Source organism: Canis lupus, chromosome 28 (genome assembly GCF_011100685.1).
Source record: "Canis lupus familiaris isolate Mischka breed German Shepherd chromosome 28, alternate assembly UU_Cfam_GSD_1.0, whole genome shotgun sequence".
NCBI classification, from domain to species: Eukaryota; Metazoa; Chordata; class Mammalia; order Carnivora; family Canidae; genus Canis; species Canis lupus.
Window position 1 is genome coordinate 22828474 of NC_049249.1, and position 21776 is coordinate 22850249.

General features: G+C 40.7%; 1 long non-coding RNA gene and 1 pseudogene across 4 annotated transcripts; both read right to left on the reverse strand.

Moving 5' to 3' along the window:
* Window positions 1–236: 236 nt before the first annotated feature.
* On the reverse strand, window positions 237–977 carry LOC100685044 (annotated as a pseudogene).
* An 8675-nt stretch (window positions 978–9652) lies between these two features.
* Window positions 9653–20551, reverse strand: LOC102151245. Of its 4 annotated transcripts, XR_005380606.1 has the most exons (5): window positions 20435–20520; window positions 19332–19442; window positions 12239–12433; window positions 11042–11201; window positions 9653–10723 (listed from the first exon to the last, which is right to left on the reverse strand). It is a non-coding gene; the product is annotated as an uncharacterized LOC102151245 (long non-coding RNA). The 4 variants fall into 4 exon arrangements; XR_005380608.1 differs by lacking the exon at window positions 19332–19442 and having other exon boundaries at window positions 12239–12382; window positions 20435–20535; XR_005380607.1 differs by lacking the exon at window positions 19332–19442 and having other exon boundaries at window positions 12239–12454; window positions 20435–20515.
* Between the last annotated feature and the right edge of the window lie 1225 nt (window positions 20552–21776).

The window sequence follows — 21776 nt, forward strand, 5'->3', positions numbered from 1 at the left end:
ATTAGGAAAAAAAGAATGGGCTGGAAATAGTACTCTGAGCATTTGTTGTGGGCCAGACACGATACCAAGCTCTTTCATTTATTCTATTTAGTCTTTCCCAAGTTCTTTGAGTTAGGTTTTGTTATTTTTATTATGAAGATCGCAAAACTAAGATTCAGAGATGCAAAGCAAATTGGGTTGAAGCTTCTTTTTTTTAATTTTTAATTTTTATTTTTAATGTCTGAAACAAAAGAAATCTAAAACCGCAGCTTCTGGAAGAACCACTTGTTCTGGCCGGTCTTATACCTCTCCTCGAACTTAATCTTGGCCTCTCATCGGGCCTTGCATTTAAGAGCAGGGTCTCTGAAGATATCCTTGTTGACGACGCTTTTGTCCAAGGGGATATCCACAGAGTACCTTGTGGGCATAAGGTGAATGTAGTTATAAACTTTCACAAAAGACTTGATCTTTGACCTCTTGGTGATTTTATTCTTGCCATGGCAGCTGTCACTTTTTGGGGTTAGCGGTCAATTCCGGCCACCAGAGCATAGCTGTAGGGACGGTCTGAGGTGCCATCATCAATGTTCTTCATGATGACCGCTTTGTGTCCGGAGTAGCCTCCGGCCAGGACCAGCATCACCTTCCCGGGTTTCATGAACTTGCCCATCTCGACACCAGCTCTGTGTTGAAGCTTTTGATTAGGGGGCAGATGGGCTTATCTATCTTTGAGAAACAAGACTAAGGAATGGAAACATGTTCTGGGGCCCATCTACATGAGAACTACCTGCAGATTTCACTAAATAAGGATTTCTGTGCCTCACCAAATCAGAATCTCTGGGAGTGAATTATAAAATCTGAATTTTGAAGAAATTTTTTATTATGTTTGTCAGTTTTTTTTTTCTATTTGTTGTGCATTTTATGTCTACTTTAAGAAATCTGCTTAACTTGGGACAGCCCAGGTGGCTCAGTGGTTTAGCGCTGCCTGCAGCCCAGGGCCTGATCCTGAAGAGCTGGGATCGAGTCCCACGGCAGGCTCCCTGCATGGAGCCTGCTTCTCCCTCTGCCTGTGTCTCTGCCTCTCTCTCTCTCTCTCTCTCTCATGAATAAATAAATAAAATCTTAAAAAAAAAAAGAAATCTGCTTACCTCAAGGTCACAAAGATTTTTTCTTACCTTTTCTTTAGTAGATTTTCTGCTATAGTTTTAGGTTTCCTATATGATGCATTTTGAGTTGATTTTGTATTCAATGTCTTCCCTTACCCTGATAGATACCTTTGTAAATTACTCCTTAAAAAACCTCAGTAGCCCTATTTGTGTGACCTATCTGATTTCTGTTGTACTCTGACTAATATATCCTTCACCAGGATATCCTTCATATCCTGTTGTTGGGACTTACAGACATCTTCTGGTTTAATTGAAAATTAAGTTTCTGTTTCTTATTACCTTTGTTTTCATTTTTTTTTTCTTAAGAGGAGAACAAAAAAGTACTTACTTGAAGAGAAGCTTTTGAGAGCATATATTGACTGAATTACTCTTTCACACCAAAGTGTAAAAGGTACTATTAATGTTTGATTTAAAAATAGATGAAGGGTATTAAAAGGTACAAACCCTCAGTTATGAAATAAATAAATCATTGGGTTGGAATGGACCACACTGGGAATATATTCAATTACATTGTAATCATTTTGTATGGTGACAAATGGTAGCTAGACTTACGAGAATTACTTCATAATGTATAAAAATGTTGAACCACTATGATGTATACCTGAAACTAATAGGATATTATATTGTATGTTGTTTACAATTTAAAAAAAGATAGCAGAGTCATGTAATCCCTGACCTATCTCTATCCCACACCCCAGGAAGGATAAATTATATGCCTCTTCAGAGTTCCCAGACTACTTTAAACATAGCTCTGTTATAAGTGTCGCCTATGTCTTGAAGCCATGGCATGTCTCCTTTGCCTTTGTGTCTCCAGAGAATAGCACAGAAATGAGAAATCAAGCTGGTTCCCTGGTTGCAAAAGCCCACTCTCAAAGCATGGCTAACAATTCCAAGAGATGAAGATGGCAAAGGCTGTGCTTCTGTGTGTAGGACTATGCACGTGCATAGTCCCTGAGATTTTGGCATGGGCCTTGTAGAGCTTGCACCAAAGTCACATAGAACTGAGGCCTTGAAACTCTTTCTAAGGACCTGTGGATCTACAGTAACTGATGTCTGTTGAGCATATGACTCTTCCTAATCTTCAACTGAGAAGGGGCCGTAGAACATAGAGAAATATCCAACAAGGTTCTGTAGTGTGGAGCTATTTAAGAAATATGATTATCATATTCTTTCATAAATTTAGATCATCTTAAGTCTTTTTTTTATTACAGTTTTAAAAGAAACTTCTCTATTGCTTTTCTTCTCCCCATTTTTCTTCCTTATTTCTACTTAGATCATATTAAACTTTTTAGGTCATTAAAATAAAAATGTTACTTACTCATGTGTGTGTGTGTGTGTGTGTGTAGTAAAGTCCCAGTTATCCCTAAATAAATTGGCCAACTTTAGAATTCTAGAAAATTCATTTAGCACACATTTAACATGTTTCAGATGTTTTGCATTTTTGTTAATGACATTCATTTTGATTTTGAGAGTTATTTTCTAAGCTTTTTAAAGATGAGGCTGACCATAGATAATTTTGATTTAATCAGAAAGAGCTTATCCATATTTGTCCTGATGATGTTGTGTAGGGTGCTTCATCAAAATTAGGATGCTCATAAATTATAGTACTGTCTGATAATGAAGTTGTGTGTGTATATATCTATATCTATATATCTATATCTATACCTATATCTATATCTATCTATATCATCTATATCTATATCTATATATGCCTCTTTGTGTGTTCATTGCTTTTTCTTTTCATCCTCTTGTTCTTTTTCTCTTGTTACTAATACTGATTGCCTGTTGTAGATTTTCTTTCAAATTTGCACATTTAGTCTCTGTGGCTGGGTAACAAACCAGTTAGCACAGTGTGCTGCACAAGAGTGAGTAAGCTTTTGAGACAGAACAATTAGATATTTGACACAAGATGGTCTCTGTTCTAGTTGGGTGCTTCTCAGACTTAATGTGCATCAGAATCCCTTGAGGATCTTGTAAAAATGCAGATTCTAATTCAGCTGGCTTCTGGTAGACCTGAGATTCTGCATTTCTAACAAGCACTCAGTGACGCTAATGATGCTAATTTAAGGATCACACTTCAAGTACAAAGTTAGACAATTGGGGATTAGCACAAATTTGGTCATTAGTTATAGGGGACATTACTGTTAAGTTTTAATATATATTTTTTTCCAGTGCTGTGGTGCATGGCCTCTCTAAAATGTGTTGGCTTCCTGACAGATGAATTGGTTAGAAGGATCTAAGCAAAATGTGACTCAGCCACCATTTAAAAATCAGAACTTTCTAAATGAGATTAATGTGGTTAAGAGAAAAATGTTGGGCCAAGGGAGAGTCTTTTGGTCAAGAAAGGGACTAGGCTTGTCATCAGTCTAACTTGGGTGATTTAGAAACTGTTTTAGGAGAATGTAGACATTATGATAATTCTCTCTGCTTTATTCTCAAAATTTCAAGTGGTTTAGGACATACTCTTTTTTTTTTTTAAGATTTTATTTATTTATTTACGATAGACAGAGAGAGAGAGAGAGAGAGAGAGAGAGAGAGAGAGAGAGGCAGAGACACAGGCAGAGGGAGAAGCAGGCTCCATGCAGGGAGCCCAATGCGGGACGCGATCCCGGGTCTCCAGGACCACACCGTGGGCCGAAGGTGGCGCCAAACCGCCGAGCCACCCAGGGATCCCTGAGGACATACTCTTGATATCATTTATCTTCTGGACAGTCTTGGGGGAGAACCCTGTGGCTGTCTTTTTGGATTTTGCTTAGGGGCTTGAAATTATGGCAATTGCCCAGCAACTCTTGACCAATCTGTATGAGGATGGCTTTTCCTTTCCCTTGTACTTTCTCAGGCTCCTCTGTTCCTTAGGGCTGTTCTGGCTCCCTTTAATAAAGAGAAGTTGATTTAGGCAAAAGGTGACAATTAGATTTTTTGGTCATTGCAGATTGATTGTTAGTGATTGAGGGATTAATATGTTGAAAGGATTCTAAAGTGTTTAAGATTCATAAATTATGTTCAAGAGTGTAGGAGTGAAGCACATGTGTCAGATATTTATCATCTCGAATCCAGCCTTAGAAGGCAAAGGACTCCTTCATAGACTAGTGGGGCATTGGTTCATTTGCCCTAAGTCCCGTAACCAGTAGAATTGGCTCCACATGTTGTTTCCCTCTTCCTTATTTTCAGCACCATTACACCTGCATATGAAGATAATAAGCAAATTTTGGCATTAAGAGTTATTTCTAATTACCCAGGCAGATGTGATTTTGTTTCTTGTCTTCTCATTCTTATCAGCTATCCTGTGCCACGGGAATTTCTGAAAAGACAATAGTTTCCTAAGTAAGAACAGAACAAGATTTGTTAGTCTGGTTGGCTTTCTTTTTAAATATTCAGACTGCCTGCTTCCTGAAGGGTGTCCACTCCCCCCGCCCCAACTGGGAAGCTGCCACCTGTCACTCTTGGGTTGATTACTAAAGAACATCTTGTCTTGCTTGTGCTCTGCACTGTGATGTGTTCCCAAAGTCCCCTGGTCTAAAACGTCTGATGACTGTGAGGAGGGTTTATGTGATATCTCCATCCTTTCCATAAAATCTCCTCTATGAATTTGAAGTGAAGGTCTCTTATTATACTCTTCTTGGGCCATTTTTGCAAGGTATTTTTTTGTCTTTAGACTTAAAAAAAAGGTGACAAGTCACTGTTATGCACATCAACTAAGATATGAGTTCTGGGTTTGCTGGCCTTTCAGGGAGTGGTTTTGTTCCGTGGGAACTGAGCTGGTTTGTTCATTTGGATAGTTCTGGGTCTGCCTTCTGCTGGGTCTAATTAGTGACCTTGGGAAATTTATCAGCCTTTCTGATAAATTTCCCACCTGCAAGTTGGAGACAATAATAGCCATCTCCTCAGGACAGTGTGAATGTTCTGGGTACTCAGCATTTATCCTGATGTTTATCATATTCTTAATGCAACAGGTGCCCAATAAATGTTCTTTTCTCTTTTTCCTCTTGTGTTTGATGTGTTTTTGTGTTTTGTATTGATTTTTTTTGATGCTAGTAATTAAAGTGTTCCCTGGAGTTCTATTATCTTAGGATTTTCTAGGCAAAGTCAAGTGTCAATAGAGCCAAGAAGGGAGTGAAGTTTGGTGATACCAGGGTGTCTGGACCAGTAGAACAGAGAGTGGTCAGAGTCCAGAAACCTCCAGAATGAGTGAATCTTTAAGGGATTGCCAGATTATTAGATTCAGGGCCTCATTCATTCAGAAGCAACTGAAGCATAGTAAGGGAAAAGGTATCATAGAAGTGTTTAGAACTATGTCCTCCAAACAAGACTTGAGGGATATGAGTGGTATTTCATCAATTCATTAATTCATTCAATTGTTCATGGCCCAATATTTCCTCAGGACTTTTGTGTTCCAGGCACTATGTCCATCTTTGCCTCAAAGAGCTCATAGTAGAGTGGTATAATGCTAACTATGAACCAAGTGATATGTGTCTCTATGTAACAGAAATGATGGAGATAAGGCTACTTTTATGAAATATCTTAAGACCTGCCCTCTTTTTTTTTTTTTTTTTTTTTTTTTTTAGTATTTGTTCTCTACCCTACTTCATCCACCCTTCTTCCTGGACATAGGGAAGTATATATCCTTGGAGAGAGATGGCATGTCCCAGTCTCCCTTGCAACTTGGTGACACTGACTTCTCCCCACTGGAATTTGAGCAAAAATGATGGCTGTGACTTCTTTGTTCCTTGTTTAAAAGGAAACCCTTCGGATCCCTGGGTGGCGCAGCAGTTTGGCGCCTGCCTTTGGCCCAGGGCACGATCCTGGAGACCCGGGATCGAATCCCACGTCGGGCTCCCGGTGCGTGGAGCCTGCTTCTCCCTCTGCCTGTGTCTCTGCCTCTCTCTCTCTCTCTCTGTGTGACTATCATGAATAAATAAAAAAAATTGTTTAAAAAAAAAAAAAAAAAAGGAAACCCTTCACTATGAATTTCCACTCTTTCTTCCTCTCTTCCTGGAAAGGCAATGCCAAACAACCTTGGAAGGCATTGTTGAGTATAACAGAAGCTCCCTGCTTGTCTGCTTCCCCAGATGACTGCATGGAGTATGACTGGCTACCTGCCCTGGATTGACAAATGGGAAAATGATGAACTAAGTACTTTCAGCCAATGAATTTGGGGATCTGTTTATTGTAGTTTCTGTTGTAACAAATTAAGTAGTCATGGCTTTTTAGAGGTTCTAAGGGAGCTCAGAATAATGAAAGTGTCACTCCACTGGCAGAAACTTAGATGATTTTGTTGGTCACATAGATTCCTGAAGAAATAAGAGTCAGAAAAATTCTGGGTCCAAATTTACCTCTTCTATATCGAAGATTTTATATACCCCAAATTAAAATAACTTTTCAAATCTTCAGGTATTGAAGAGTCAAGATCTAACCTTTTTCCAGGGCATTACCTTCTTTGCTAGTCTAAGATTTGCAAAATCGATGAAACAGCAAGTATTTATATTTGACATATGAGTGTTTTCATGTTTCCCTTAACGGTGGGGAGTGTTAGAGATATAATTTGGGGGCAACAATGAAAGCCAGTGTCTGACCATTCCAAGTCATGCTGGAGTAGATGGCACCAGAAAAAGAAGGAGGAGGCTCTCTTCCGGGACATCTTGTTCATTTAACACAAGCAACCTGGGAGCTACCACCTCTAGACAAGCACCTCATCCTGGCCCCATTCAGTTGAAATCTCCTTGTCTGCATGTTGTATCCTCAAAGTCCGCCTTTGGGTGGCTCTCAAATGGTCAATGGCTGCTGTAATCTATACAAATGGAAGAAAACCCCTCCAACTTACCATTCATTTACTCGTTCACTAATCAAATGGTAACTGAGCACCTCCTTTATGCCAGGAAGATTATAGATATGTATTTTAATGAGGACATAATTGAGAAACTCTGCCCCACAAAGGCAGGACTTGAATATGCAAGAGGCACAAGACAGGTGCGAGGAAGGAAAGAAGCACAGCAGGAATTGACACAGGAGTGCAGACGCACAGCACAAGGCAGGTGTCTCCTGTCACTCAGCAGCCTGTGTCTACTGTGATAAAGGCGTGGGATTAATTACACATAGAGACTCTACGTATGTTCTCTCACTTGCTAATTGCAATTAGTTGCGGGAGCACTGAACATATTGCTCTGCATGAATGTCAGGACATTTCAGTGGATTCCCCTTGGTTTTCTGAGAAGCCGCAATTAACTTCACTAACTATTCCCTTCACCACATGTGCTTCACTTAATGTAGAACCAAACTAATGAATGTTGATCTTTTAAAAACTTTTTTTTTTCACAAAGGCCATCTTGGCTGCCATCCAATTAACACTGACAATGGCTCCTTACACAAAACCAAGAATGTAATCAAGTTCATCCAAGGCTAGCTGGGGAGAGGAAGCAAACTTCAGTTTCAAGAATTCTTTCATTTCTTCTTCAGGGAGGGAGAAACTCTCTGAACTGACAAAAGCCATGTGGTGCTTTGGGTTAAATATACTTTGAAAGATTTTGTAATTGGCATCTCTGTAGTGACCCATCCACAGCACCTGGTGGTAGGGAGTTGGCAAACCAGAGATGTGTGTGCCATGGCCTAGCTAGGAATGCACGATAGCTTTAAAAATGCACAGAAATCCTACTCTAATGCCACACCTAGAGTTGAGCAGGGTGCTTTTCTGCCCCTACTGTCATCTGGGAATCCTTAATTCAATGTCTTCCTCAAATTCCTATGACTTCTGTCAAGATTTCTATGACTGTGTGTGTGTGTGTGTGTGTGTGTAGGGAATGACTTACATGCTTATGGCTTTTCCTATATCCATGTATCCTGCCTTTACATTGTGTTGATTCTTTCATCACTTGATTCTCTCTCTGTCTCTGTCTCTGTCTCTGTCTCTCTCTCTCTCTCACACACACACTTTCTCAAAGCATTCATGAGAATTTGAGGACAGGTTAGTGGGTGGATTTACATTATATCACCCTAACAAATGCAAATAGAAAAGTTGGCATCACTGTCTTAAGATACCCTGTAGGCATCTCCCTCCACGGAGTTCTTTGCCCCATCTAGTCCAGCTGAGTCTGCCTGGTAAGGAACAACATCTTGATCCTTGGTCCTCTGCAGAGCAGTTTCACTGTTCTCCTCTGAAAGTTTTATGATTTTTCTGCTTCAAGTATACTCATCAATTATGTGTGTGTGTGTGTGTGTGTGTGTGTGCTAGCACACATATGTTTCAAAGGACTAGGAGGAAGAGGGAGAAGAAGTAAGAATTCTCCAACAGGAGAGCTTGTTCTTGTGCCAGCTGCTGACAATACTCGCCTTCATCTCATTATCACCACCATGCATTCTCCTAACTACCACTTAAAATGCTTGGGGCTCCAGTGAATGTTTTAATACACCCCCTCTCATGAGTGCTGCAATAACCTTGTGAGCCACTCAGGGCGGCTTCATGGTCACATTGTGCAGATAAAGGAAACTGAGCCTCTAGGGGATAAATGCTCAAATGTGCAGAGTTTGTTTTTGGTAAAATGTTCTTTCTGCCTAATCATGCTCTCAGATCACTGCTTCTTGGAGGTATAAGAGAGATCAGGAAGCAGTGAGCCCTCTAACTTGGGCCTGGCTCTCATTCCTCTCTAAATGCCATCTTGCTTTGAGGCAAGGCTCAGGTACATGAAGCAGAATGTGAGAGAAGCCAACCCACATTGGGTTATTTGCAGTGTTTCTCCATCCCAACACTAAGGACATGTGGTGGAAGACAATTCTTTATTGTAGGTGGAGAGAAGTATCCTGTGCATTGCAGGATGTTTAGCAGCATCTCTGGCCCCTACCCACGAGATGCCAATAGAACTCCTACTTCTAAGCTTGTAACAGTCAAAGGTTTCTCCAGACATTGCCAAATGCTCCCTGGGGAGTCAAAATCATCCCTGACTGAGAGCCACTGGGTTATTGCTACACACCCCTTGTGATGATGGTTTCTTATCTTCATGACTTGAACCATGGAGAATCGGTCATGTTGAGTAGCTTAGAAAGGAGGTACATGCAAACCATGAGGTAAAAAAGAAAAATTTGGTAACTCATGTTTTCTTTTCACTGGAAAGAGGATGTATGCCTTCACTTTGGTGGGACAAGGAAAGATAAACACACTGATCCTCTCTAAGCAATGAGCACCTCTGATGGGGCATTGCTGCCTATAGCTCTGGCTTTTACAGCAAATGGTACAAACAGTGCCAAGAGCCACGAGTCAGTCCGTTTAGGGAAAACACAGGGTATTTGAACAGCTTGACACCGTGAAGGCATAAATTGTTGGGAGAGACAAATGTGAGCTGGAGGGATTTGCGAATGTGGCAGACGGTAATCCTGGTATTTCGTGTTAATTGTTTTTCTCAGGCAGGAGACCTCCTGTGATTTACATTCTGGAGCAGTGGGATGACGGACTGCACCAGACAGCTCGTCACCTCTGGAGAAGATGAGCAGGGTCGTGACAGCTGCCCTGGAAATGAAAGAGGAGGTAGGATGCTTTGCTGCCTTGGAAGCTCTCATTTGTTTCAGAGCATCAGGGGTGCTGTCACATGCCCTCCAAGAGGCCATGTGGGAAGAGCAGAGCCTGTGCCCAATAGCTGAAGGGAACTAATGAATAGGATAGCAAAATCCCTTCCATCCAAGGGCTCTGGAGTGATATACAAACGAGGAGGGGAAGGCATCAGACAGATGTTAAGGTTTGGTTTATCTGGCTTTTTGTGAGAGTTGGGGAACCTGCCCTGCCTTGTGAGGGTAGGGTTGGGAGGGTCAGTTTGACTTTAGAAGAAACCAAGGGTATTCAAACAGACCACAAAAACCTTTGATTAGTGCAGAAGTGTGGGTTTCATCCTTACTTACCTGGTACAGTTAAGGGGCAGTTCTGATAAGGAAATAGGAAAAGATCATGTTTCCCCTAGGTTAATATGTTCTTTTACTTCATTCTTTCCAGAAGCACTCTACCAAAAAGACATACCTCCTTTCTTCAAACCACATGGATGAGTTATATTCACCACAAATGTAGCTATCTGTTGCGGTATAATGCTATCAAAAATATCATTGACTGGATTCCCTGTGACTTTTATACTTGTGACTTATTTATTCCATACCTGGGAGCCTAGACATCCCACTTGTCTTTGCCCATTTTGCCCATCTCCCAGCCTCCTCCCCTCTGGCAGTTTCATAACTTTATTTAACAATGAGGTTCTCATTATTCACGTTGAGTTTCTGTAGACTTTTGAAATTGGTGACTAGTACAAACATAGGTAACCAATGTGTAAAGATTGTTTGGTGAATCTTTATCCTGATTACGTTTTCTGGACAACTGCACAAGGATTTAATATGGGACATTTCTTACTCCCTGGCCCAGACAGCTTTGTTAAGCTTTGTATCAATGCACACATCTGGAGCCTTTCTCTCTTTCATGGCATATTCCTGGGTCTCTTTGGGTGTCCAAGGGCATGCTTCTTGAAGCCTGTTCTGTGGATGCATTTGTGAACGTTGATGGTGTATTCTCTGGTCATTCTTTGTTGGTGTCAGAGTGGTCCTCTTCATCAGCCATTCTGTGAGGGTGTTTGAAAGTCAGCTGGAACTTCTGATATTGTTACTATTGTTACTGGTCATCTCAATTAATTTCTTTTGTTATTTCAAAGGCTTTTGGGGGCACTATTTGCCAAAAATGTGAAACAACAACAAGATACACCCACCCCCCACCCCGGCCACTCCCATAAGATCTTAGTGGTAGACATATAGACAAGTTACATGGCTGTGAATCTCAGATTGGGGCAAACTGTCAGTTTCTATAGTGGTGAAGGAGGTAAAAGTGGGAGGCTAACATTTATTGAAATTTTACTATATAGCAATTTCTGTTAGACACTTACCTGCATTCATCATTTAACCCACATAACTGTGAGGCAGGTACTTCCAGCTCCATTCTACACAGGAAGCCTCTGAAGCTCAGTTACATTAGCTAACTTGCCCACAGTCTCAGTAAGTAAGTGCTAGAATGGCATATGGTTCCAGGTCTGTCTTATCAGAAGCCTGTGTGAGGGAAGTAAAAGCAGATGCCTTTGGAGTTGCTGTAAGTAAAGCATTTGGCAATAGACTCAGGTGGGGGTGGGCCTTTGACATTGCTAGATTCCTATAGTCACTGTGTCAATGAGGTATCTGCATTTCTCTGGGGTGAGTAATCCTGCATTGGAAATGTGCAGATCAATGTACTATAATTGACAACTGATTGGCTAGAAGAGAGGAATTTTTGGCTAACAGCTGCCCTTTGTTTGCTCGCCCAGAGATCAATCTAACTGTTCACTGTCAGGTGTCTCTGATGTGCTCTGAGGACATTGGTGCCTGTCAGGGAGGAGAGCCATGTAGGAATCCTAGTGTCACCTTGGGAAAGATCCCTGGGGCTGTGTGATATATTTATTACCAATTGATGTTGAACCTAGGCCTGTGACTGGATTCAACTTCTTGGCTTTCTTAATGAGAAGAAAAAGGAGGCCATGTCTCTGAGTAGAATGTACATCCTTGAGCTGTAAAGACCCCAGCACTGCTCAGATACCACCTTCTAGATTATCAAGCAGAGAAAGGATACCTGCCTTTTGTGTGCAGGTGCTAAACCATCCAAAGCAATGTCCCCCTCCCTGAGCTGGCCTCTGAGCTGGTTTTTTGACTTTATGTTGATTTTGGTTGCTTTCTTAGTCATGACAGAGTTCCTAGGGAAGAAATTTGAAACTAGGGTTTACTTGCTTCCAAGCACACAATCTCAAGTCTAAGAAGTAAAAATGTCATTTTGTGATTGTGATTGTGGGTATGTATGTGTGTCTGTGAAGATGCTATGTACACACAAGAGATATCTACCCATCTATCTTTGATACAAAAGAAACCTGGGCTAGATACAAATCAAACATCCATATGCTTCTTGTCTTTCATAATAGCTCCTATCCAGATGTCAGCAGCTTTAAAAAGCTGCCTAAGTGGTGAAGTGTTGTGCTCTATTTGCCAACAGCTATGTATGGGTGAGGCCAAGCATTCTCACTTTTATTTGTCCTTCCCTGAGGTTTTAAAAAAATACCCACTTGTTGAGTGCCAGCTCCTTGGGGAATTCTTAAGTTAGAAGTAAGCACTCAGGCATGAGGACAGCTTCATATTCATTTTGCTGCTCACTCAGACAAACTTTATGACTCAGGGAGAGTGTTAGGTCAGTTGCTCCTTTTTGGTGACTTGAAAACATGACAGTAGAGAAGGAATGATTAACCCAAGTTATAGCAGATCTGCAGGTATAGGGAATAGATCTTGAATTAGAAGATGAAACAAAAATTAATTTTATCTTAACTGTAACTACTTTTAGACATAATAAAACTTTTACGTGGTACATGATCAGTGTTAGGGGCCTTCTTCTACTTTCTCCAAACTCTTAAGTCACCAGGGACCTTCCCTTGCTACTACCTAAGGTAATGTAGTCCCCTCCCTATTCTCTTTTCTTAGCTCCCTGAACACCACCCTCTGAACAGTATTTGTCACAGTGATAGAACACAACTCAACCTAAACTACTCAGTAAAGGGAATTGACTCACATGACCAAGTAGTTCAGGGATTACTGGATTTAGGATACTAAATCTAACCATTGGAATCTGTCTTCTCTAACTCTAGCTCTGCTTTGTTTCACATTGATTCATTCCCTGAAAGTTCTCCCCACTGGCTGGTGTCATGGTTATTTCACATTTACATCCCACCAGCTCAGCAGTTCTACTGGAAAGAGAATCACCATTTCCAAGATTATAGTAGTCACACCTGATACCCTTGCCTCTGAAGAGCCTTGCTTGGGTAACATATACCTTGACTAGAACAAATCAGTGAAGCCAAATGATATCCTCATTGACCAAGTACAGGTTCCCACCCTACTCCTAGAATGTTAGGATGGGAGCTCCCCAAATGACAGATACTATGCATAGGGGAGGAGGTACATACAGTTATCAAAAGAGAAAAATGGAGGGGTTCTTGGGTGGTATAGTTGGTTAAGCATTTGACTCTTGGTTTTGGCTCAGGTCATGATCTTAGGGCTGTGAGATTGAGGGCCTCCTTGGGCTCCACACTCAGTATGGTCTGCTTGAGATTCTCTCTCCCTCTGCTTGTGCTCACTCTCTCTGTCTCTCACAAATAAATTAATTAATTAAAAAAAGGGAAAATGGATGCCAGTCAGACAAAACCAGTAAGTATTTACTATCATGCCATTTTTTACTATCATGTCATTTTCCACAATTTATCATTTTATATTTCAAAAAGATTAAAATGTCTGTGATTCCCAACAAGTTTGGAAGCTCTGGGAAGGCAGAGTGTATGTTATTTTTTTTTATTGTATGCTATTTTATTAACCAATGTATTGCTAATGCCTATCATGGTGTTTGGCACATGAAAGACATTCAGTAAATGTTAGCCAAATACAAGAAGGAATGAATGAGTAAATGCTTGGGTATTTGGTATCCCACTTTGGGTCTCTGATGAGCGCAATGTTGAACTCCGGACAAAGAGAAAGAAGAGAAGGGTCATTGAATTTGCTACTTCTTTCAAAGTTCCTTCCTAATTTTTTGTATCCAATCTGAATTTTAGTTTGTAATCTTTTATGTTTACAGGACTGGAAAGGGTTCTTAAAGAGACTCTTCAATAGAAGATTCTGGCTAAAAACTTGGGGACAGCTACCTATCTTTGTATTCATCTCTAGGTATCTCTGAATAAGAAGATTACCAGAATTTCTTATTGTTGGTCCTCAGCCTGTTCTCTCCCTTCTTACATGAGCTCTAGCCACCAATGGGATGTCATAGCCATTGCCAAATTGTGTCTAACAGGGAGAGAACTGAGGGAAGAAATATCCCAACCTTCTTTCTCTTTAACTTTTTAATTCTTGCCAATGCTTTCCTTTAGTCAACCCAACCAGAAATCAGAAGGCAAGGGAATATGAGTAATGTTGTCTATACACGTCAGGCTCTGGAGGTTGAGTGGTGGGCAGTGAAGAGTAGATTGGAGGAATAGAGAACAGAGAATATCTAACACATGACTTGCACAAGCTAGCTCTATCTAGGTAGAGATGTTCAATTGTTCTGAGGTCTGAGAATATCTGGAGAATTTGAGAAACTGCAAGGAGGATAACGTGGCTGGAGGGGAGTGAGTGGAGGAGAAATTATTTTTGAAGATTTGCAGACATTCTTGCCTTTGAAAGTGACTTAAAACTACTGTACAGCATGATGACTCTATTGCTACCTATAATGTTATGATTTATAGTGATTTTGATTTGTTAGCATAGTGTATTTTACTATAACACCCTTTGTTTTCAGATGACTGACTGCTGAAGGTGTGTGTATGTGGCAGGATGGAAAGGGGAGGGAGGATCATTGTTCTAGCTAGGATCACCTCCCTTTGTTCAGCACCAACTGATCAGGAGGGCAGAGGACCAGTGAGTGATATGTGGGTCACATCAACTGTCTGGACAACCGTTTCCTAACAAGTGGGCTGAGATTCTCATGGAACAGAGAGCAGGAAGGAAGTTATGTAGAGAGGCAGGACTTGGGACCTAAACTTCATTTTTTCCTGGCCTCTAACAACTCAGCATCCTTGATTACTCTTGCCTCTTTATTTCTGGTCCAGGGATGCCAGGAACAGTCATTTCCATAAGAGGTGGTGGATTCCTTCCTCTTATTCTAACCAGATATTTCTGCTCCTTCTGAAGAAACACAGACACTTGACACAATTTCATATCAGTGACTAATTGACACCTTTCCTTTTTTGTATACACACCAATGTCATCTGCACACCTGTGTTTCTTATCTCTTGGCAGACAGTGAGCTTCTCAAGAAAGAGATAATGATTGCCACAGACTACAGTCTACACAGTGTTTTCAGTGCTAGGTTTAGAAGCCATTGGCTTCTTAACAGAAAGTGACCAGGTGGACTAAAGGTTAGGATCAGAGTCACGACTAGGCTAGGACTAAATTGGTCTTGGTCCATGATGGCAGCCTACTGCTGAGGGGCAATCCAAGATGGTGTCTTGTGAGGAAGAAAAACAGAGAACCAAAAAACATGGTCTGGCAGGTGGTAGGGAGAGTCTGGACAGTACAGGGTCAGATGGACATGTAAGAAGAGGAAGACACTTGTTCACTGAGTCTAGCCCTCAGGGCAGGGTTCAGAGGGTGTAGCAGTGGATCAGACAAGGCCCTCATCCTGGAGGAGCCCAGAGAAAGAAGAAGGTGGAGCTGCAGCCATGGCTGGTCTTCTTCTTGCCTGTTCAGCCATTCTGTGAGAAGAAGGGAAAAGGCCAGGAGGTCACAGGGTCATTGCAGCAAATCTTTGCATTCGAGAACATGTGAAAGTGAACAACCGAGAAGGGCCTCTGAACTTGGGAATGAGCAGTCCTCTAGGAATGCTGCCAAAGAAGGAAGAAAAACGGAAGAAAGAAAGATATGTAGCTTCTGGCAGTAGGATAAAACTGAACACCCCGTAGACATTCTGGAAGGCAAAGTCTAAATATGACTTATGGCTTTAAGGAGAATGCAGATATCTGCCAAGCACCTCCTCCTTGTGATTTTTGTTTTTTAAACATTTAAAGAGCACTTTGTCATTCCAGATCGTCATTTCCAAATTGGCAATGGGAGTGATTATGATAATAAAGTATTTTGATCTGAGGCAATTTGCAAAGGGTTTTAAAAATCCTCATTACTCTGGATTCTGCCTCTTTCTTGGCGGGTCCCAGTGCCAACCAACAAGAGAGCTCAGTGGACCTTTTAATCACAACAGTCTTTGTAGTTATTCGTTTCATTGCTTTTTAATGAACTTTTTCTTACAGTTAGTGCTGGTGGAGGGGGCTGGTCGTATCAGCCCAGTTATTTAGAATAGAAAATGGGCATTGCTGAGGCTAAGCCTCACATGGCTCAGTCTCTACAAAGTTTGGCACAAATCTCCACGTTATAATGTGCTACTTAATAGGTTGGACGTACCTCTATAGTGACACTGCCTAGGTGGTCACTATTTTTCATGTCTGACTCCCCCAGTATTCACTGTATGTGTCGTGAGCCCAAGTCAATCAGCTGCTTTAAGACATTTGTCGTTGCCCCCCACCATAGCCGTTTGCCATTACAGTAGTTGACCTTTTATGAGGTTTCAGACAAATAGGGATGCTGGCAGCATTAACATCCTGCTTCTTCCTCGCTTCCATTTTCCATGCTTCGGAGGACAAGACCTATAACTCAGATGTCAGCTGAGGTCTCTTGCCCCTTTGAGATCTGGTGAAATTCCACAGCCTCTGGGGCATCTGGCACTTCCTGCCCTCTCATGCTTCTCTCTATCTCCACCTATGGGCTGTTTCTGTGCCAACCTCTGTTGCCAGAAAACTGAACTCAACTCCTCCAAGGAATCTGCTCTGATCTCAGGATTATTCTTTTACTTTTTTGGAACACTGTATTGACGGGCAACAGGGAGAGATCTCCTTACAGAGCACCTGGCTGTCTATATTCCACTGGTTCTTTCTTATGCTTTCTTCCTCTTTCTTCTATAGTGCAAAAGGCTCCCCATTCTCTGGAACCTCAATGTCTCCACTCACTGAGCTCTTTGGGATTTTAGTTTCAACTAAAATCAATTTGCCAAGGAATTTCTTCTGGACAGCTGCACTGCTGTCCCTCAACAGGATCCTGGTAAATTTTATTTTCTCAATTTTGTTACATGTATTTATGGGTAAAATGATTGGGCATGCAAGCAGAAGACTTATTAGAATTCCAGTAAGGAAGGTTAAATCATACCTATCGATTATGAAGTGCCCATCACAAGTTGGTCCAATTTAGTTCCCATCCACATCCCTTTCCAAGAGGGGAAAATAAATAGCAGCCAAGATAAAACTATTTTTCCCCTCTATCCTTTCATCCCTTCTTGCTTCTGTACATACTGTTTCTTTCTCTCAGTGTGTTCATCCTTCCTCTTCATCTGGAAAATTCCTATGATTATTTAAGACCCAGTTCAATGGGTCTTAGGACCTCTTTCTCTGTGAAACCTTCCCTGGCTCTCCTCATCAGATCAGAGTAGTTTGTCTTCTCCTCACTGTTCTAACAGGGACAGACTCCACCAGAGCATTTACCTTATTGAATTTGGTTTACTGCTTGCTACCTGCCTTCTCACAAGATGTGTCTCTCTCATGAAAAGAGACTGTCAATATCCACCTTTGTGTCCTTAGTTCCTTGACCGATATTGGGCAACCATAGGAGTTCAATATATGTGTGCTGAATGAATTAAAGCCTGTATCATGTCTACAGTGGGATATAGAAATTCAATCCATTTGCTTTTGGCTTAAGGGGGCCAAATCTTTGAGTTGCTATAACCCAAAAATATTTCAACAGTAGACTGTAAAAATCATGTCACAGTTTTGTGTATTACACTTGGAAAACATTTCTCTTCTTCCTCACTGCTCCAGATTGTTATCTGCTTTGCAAGTAACTTTCTAGAAATTCAGCTAGAGGAAAGAATTAAGCATTGCTCTGTGTGAAATTCCTGAAAAACTTGCTGAAAAGCCAGAGAGGGGGAGACTGATCTAAGCCATGAGGCCAATGAATTATGTATTGAGAAATGGGACAGTGTTTAGCAGAAGAGCTGCCTTTCTGAATAAAGGAGGGAATTGCCTTTCTTACCATTCCAATAGTATCTAAAGGGTTTTTTCTTGTTCTTTTTTTTTATTTTTATTTATTCATGATAGTCACACACAGAGAGAGAGGCAGAGACACAGGCAGAGGGAGAAGCAGGCTCCATGCACCGGGAGCCCGACGTGGGACTCGATCCCGGGTCTCCAGGATCGCTCCCTGGGCCAAAGGCAGGTGCCAAACCGCTGCGCCACCCAGGGATCCCTTTCTTGTTCTTTTTAAGGTAATTTATATTTTCAAGTTTTATTGAGATAGAATTGACATATAGTGTTGTATTTGTTTCAGGTACACTGCAACTTTCAAATATGTAATACAGTTCCTGTATTGACTACAATATGACTACATTAACTGTAGTCACCATACTGTAAATTATAACCCTAGAAATTATCTTATAGGTGGAAGCATCAAGGTCTTTTTAGGAACATAATATAGCTTTAATTCCTGGAGATGGCAAATAGATGATATACTTGGTTCTAGTGTCTCCCCCTTGGCCTGTTTGTCAAAGAAGACATCAATAAATGATCACAAAACTCTTTTCTGAGCCATTCAGGGGCCCCAGAATCCTTCTCAAGACAGGCAGCCTTTGCCAATTAATCTTTTCTGACACATGATGCATGTGCCTAGACTCTGTGTTGGCCATTGTGAGGGACGCCAAAATGGATGGCTCATTTTTAACCTTCTGGCCTTCTAGAGCATTTTCTTTTTCTCATCCAGCCTGGCTACTGGCTTTGAAGAAGCTCTTGCTTTATTACACTCAGATGTAAAAGTCCTATGACTTGGATTATGCAGTTTGGGACAATGTTCTTGTTCTTTTCCTATTCTTACATGGGAATCCATCTTCTGTTGGTTGAGAGAAGAAGGCCATAGAAATGAATTCTGAGTCTGGCTCTTCTAGTCTATGTCCTTTGGTGAGTTACTTGAACCTCACTACTACCTTGGGAGGTAGATACTATTGTTCTAAACATACTTGGGAAAGAAGCAGTTGGAGAATAAACATAAGCAAGTGCCTGACCCAGGGCCCAAAACACTGGTGCTCAAGTTGTGTTAGGAGAAAGGCAGGTGGGAGGGTGACTAATTGAGGCAGACACTGTACTTACATATAGGCAAAAATAAAACAAATAAAAAGTCAAAACCAAGCTCTATCAATCTAAACCGAATTAGATGAAACCCAAACAATGACAACAAAAACCCTTGCAGCTGAGTCCCTTTGCAGCCATCTATTATTCAGTGAGACTGAAGGGGGACTTTTCTTGCTATTATCCTCCTGTGCCCTCTGCCACTGAGTAGAAGACCTTCTGTTCTCTGTAGCTAATCATTAATCAGCACGCAACTCCAAGTTTCTTCTCTCTAATTCTCTGACTCCCAATTATCCAAAGAAATAATTTGCCCAAGCGATGAAGGCAGGCATGTTTGCTAACAAAGGGATACTTCTGCCTCTGTGGAATAGAAATGAATATTCTGTGAAATATCATGTAAACAGTCACTGTGGCAATTTGTGACCTGGAGCTCCTCTGGTTCTCAGTGAATCTCTGGTGTTTAATTATGCCAAGGGTTTCCAGAATCAGCTTCTAGCAGTTTCCTTTGAAAACACCTTCAACCACTTTCTGGAGCCTATGTAGAAGGATCAGGGTAATAACAGTTCAAAGAGTCAGTTGGAGTCTGAGATAATGAGCCAAGATACGGTCTAGGAGTCAGGGCTCTGTTTAAGTACCAAAAGCCACATAGATTAATTTTCCATTAGCACCAATAAATGTTTGTTGTATGAAAGAGGGCACTAACTCAGCCCCAGAAAATATGCCCCAGAGCAGTGCTTCAGTGTCTAAGGAGGCCTGAGTTCCTCAGAGGTAGTTCCCTGAAAAGAGAAGGCAGGCCATTTCTAACTGACTGAAAGAGTTTGTTGGGTAAGCGGACAGACAAGTCACCTCTGAGTTGTCCACTTGTCACTCTCCTTTTTATGGTTCTGAGGAATATCTTCTAGTTTACTAATTAATGGTAAAGATGACCACCATTGATGACCTTTATGAAACATGTTCCACAGTGCATGGCATATGGCATATGGCAAGAATCTATAAAGTATTATTACCTTGAATGCTTAAAAACACTTCATAAGGAGGTATAACTTTCACCCATTTGTTATAGATATTTGTGACTTGACCTACAGGAACCTGAACTAAGCCTCAGTTGGATGACAACTTTCCCAGGGCCTTACCACTAGGAAGATGCAGAGGTTGGGTTCAAACCTAGGTACATCTGACCCAAGTCTGTATTTTGCTAGGTCTCATTCTTTCCTTTTAGGCAAAAGGGGATTAATCCATCCACTGACTATGTGAAGCCACAGGAAGCAGTGTAACTGGGCTCTGAAGTGACTAAGTACATCTCCTTTTGTATTAACAATTGGTGGAAAGCACAACAATTCGGCATGTTGACCTGGTGGAAAAGTTGCTGGGGTTTTAGAACATGTTTTGCACCTTACTATTCTGTAGTATGACTTTGTGTCATTTAGATATAAGAGGGGAATTATGATCTGTTTTGATGCCTAATGTGGCCCTCTATTTTATATCCATAATCAGTTGGAAGTGGCAAAGTACTGAGAAATCACTTACTCATTTTCCATAGTTGAGGAAAATGTGACACATGCAGAATCCAGGGTCATGCAGCTCAGTAGAGGCAGAGTAAGAACCAGACTATTTAGTTCTTTAGTAAGAACCTGGACTATTTAGATCATTCCAATACTCTGTTTATGATGTCAGATGCACTGCTCCACTGCAGAGGGAGGTAACTCATAATATTCTTTCTTATTGTGGCAGGCTTGGAAAAAATATTTTAGAATTTAAGAGAACAAGAGCAGGATAAGGAAAGCAATGTGCCTAGTGGTAGGAACCTTGGAATGAGAGGCTCATGCTTTTTTTCATTTACTGTTTCATTTATTTATTAACTAGCAAATACTAACTGGAAAAAATGATTCTAGAACCAGTTTTAGTGCTAGTGTGTCATTTATGTTGAGTCTCTCCTCATCTGATAAATGAGACTATCAATATCCATCTAATAATTTAAACATGGAAAACCTTTGACCTCGTTAGTGATCATAGAAATGCAATTGTACATACTACAGAATTGCCAGTTTCATTTTTACATGTTAAAACAACACAAACACATACAAGATAATGCCTAATGCTAATAAGGATAAAAAAGGCAGTCTCAGATATTGGTATACATTTTTGGAAACGATGTAGTGGGTTAATAAGAACTATTAACAGATCCACGCTCCTTGACACAGTGATTTCACTTCTTAGCATCAATTCTAAGCATATTCTAAGCAAGAATATATGTACACAAAGATGTCCAATGATATTTTTAATATTATATGAAACATCAAAACAACCTAGCTGCTACATCAAGTGGATGATAGTTAAATAAGCTATGGTCTGTCTACACAGTGAAATGTTACGTAGCTAATAAAAAAAAAAGTGACTATCATGACGTTTCTATGGTTCCATGGAAAATATTTGATATAATGTTAATTGAAAAAAGGAAAATATTCACTATTATCATATAGGTAAGGAGAGAGCTTCATGAAGAAAATAATCAAATGCTTCAACATGTTGTGTTAAGGTAGATTAATGGGTTGTTTTTATTTCCTATTTTCTGAAGTTTTTGAAATATGTTTATGTTACTGTTCTCCTTGGAGGCAGACCAGTGTAAAAATATCCAGGCTGTGGTGTCAGATGGAGTAGGTTTGAATCCCATTGTTGTCACTTACAAGCAGTGTGATTACCTGAGTTTTCTTCTCTGTTAAATGGGAGTGATAATTGGATATATTTCAGAAGACTGATGTGAAGACTAGATAGGATAATGGAGGTAAAGGTTCATACAGTGCATGATTGGTTTAAATTTGTTAGTGAGTATTAGTTGTTATTTTATGAGGAATCTTTAATATATTACTGG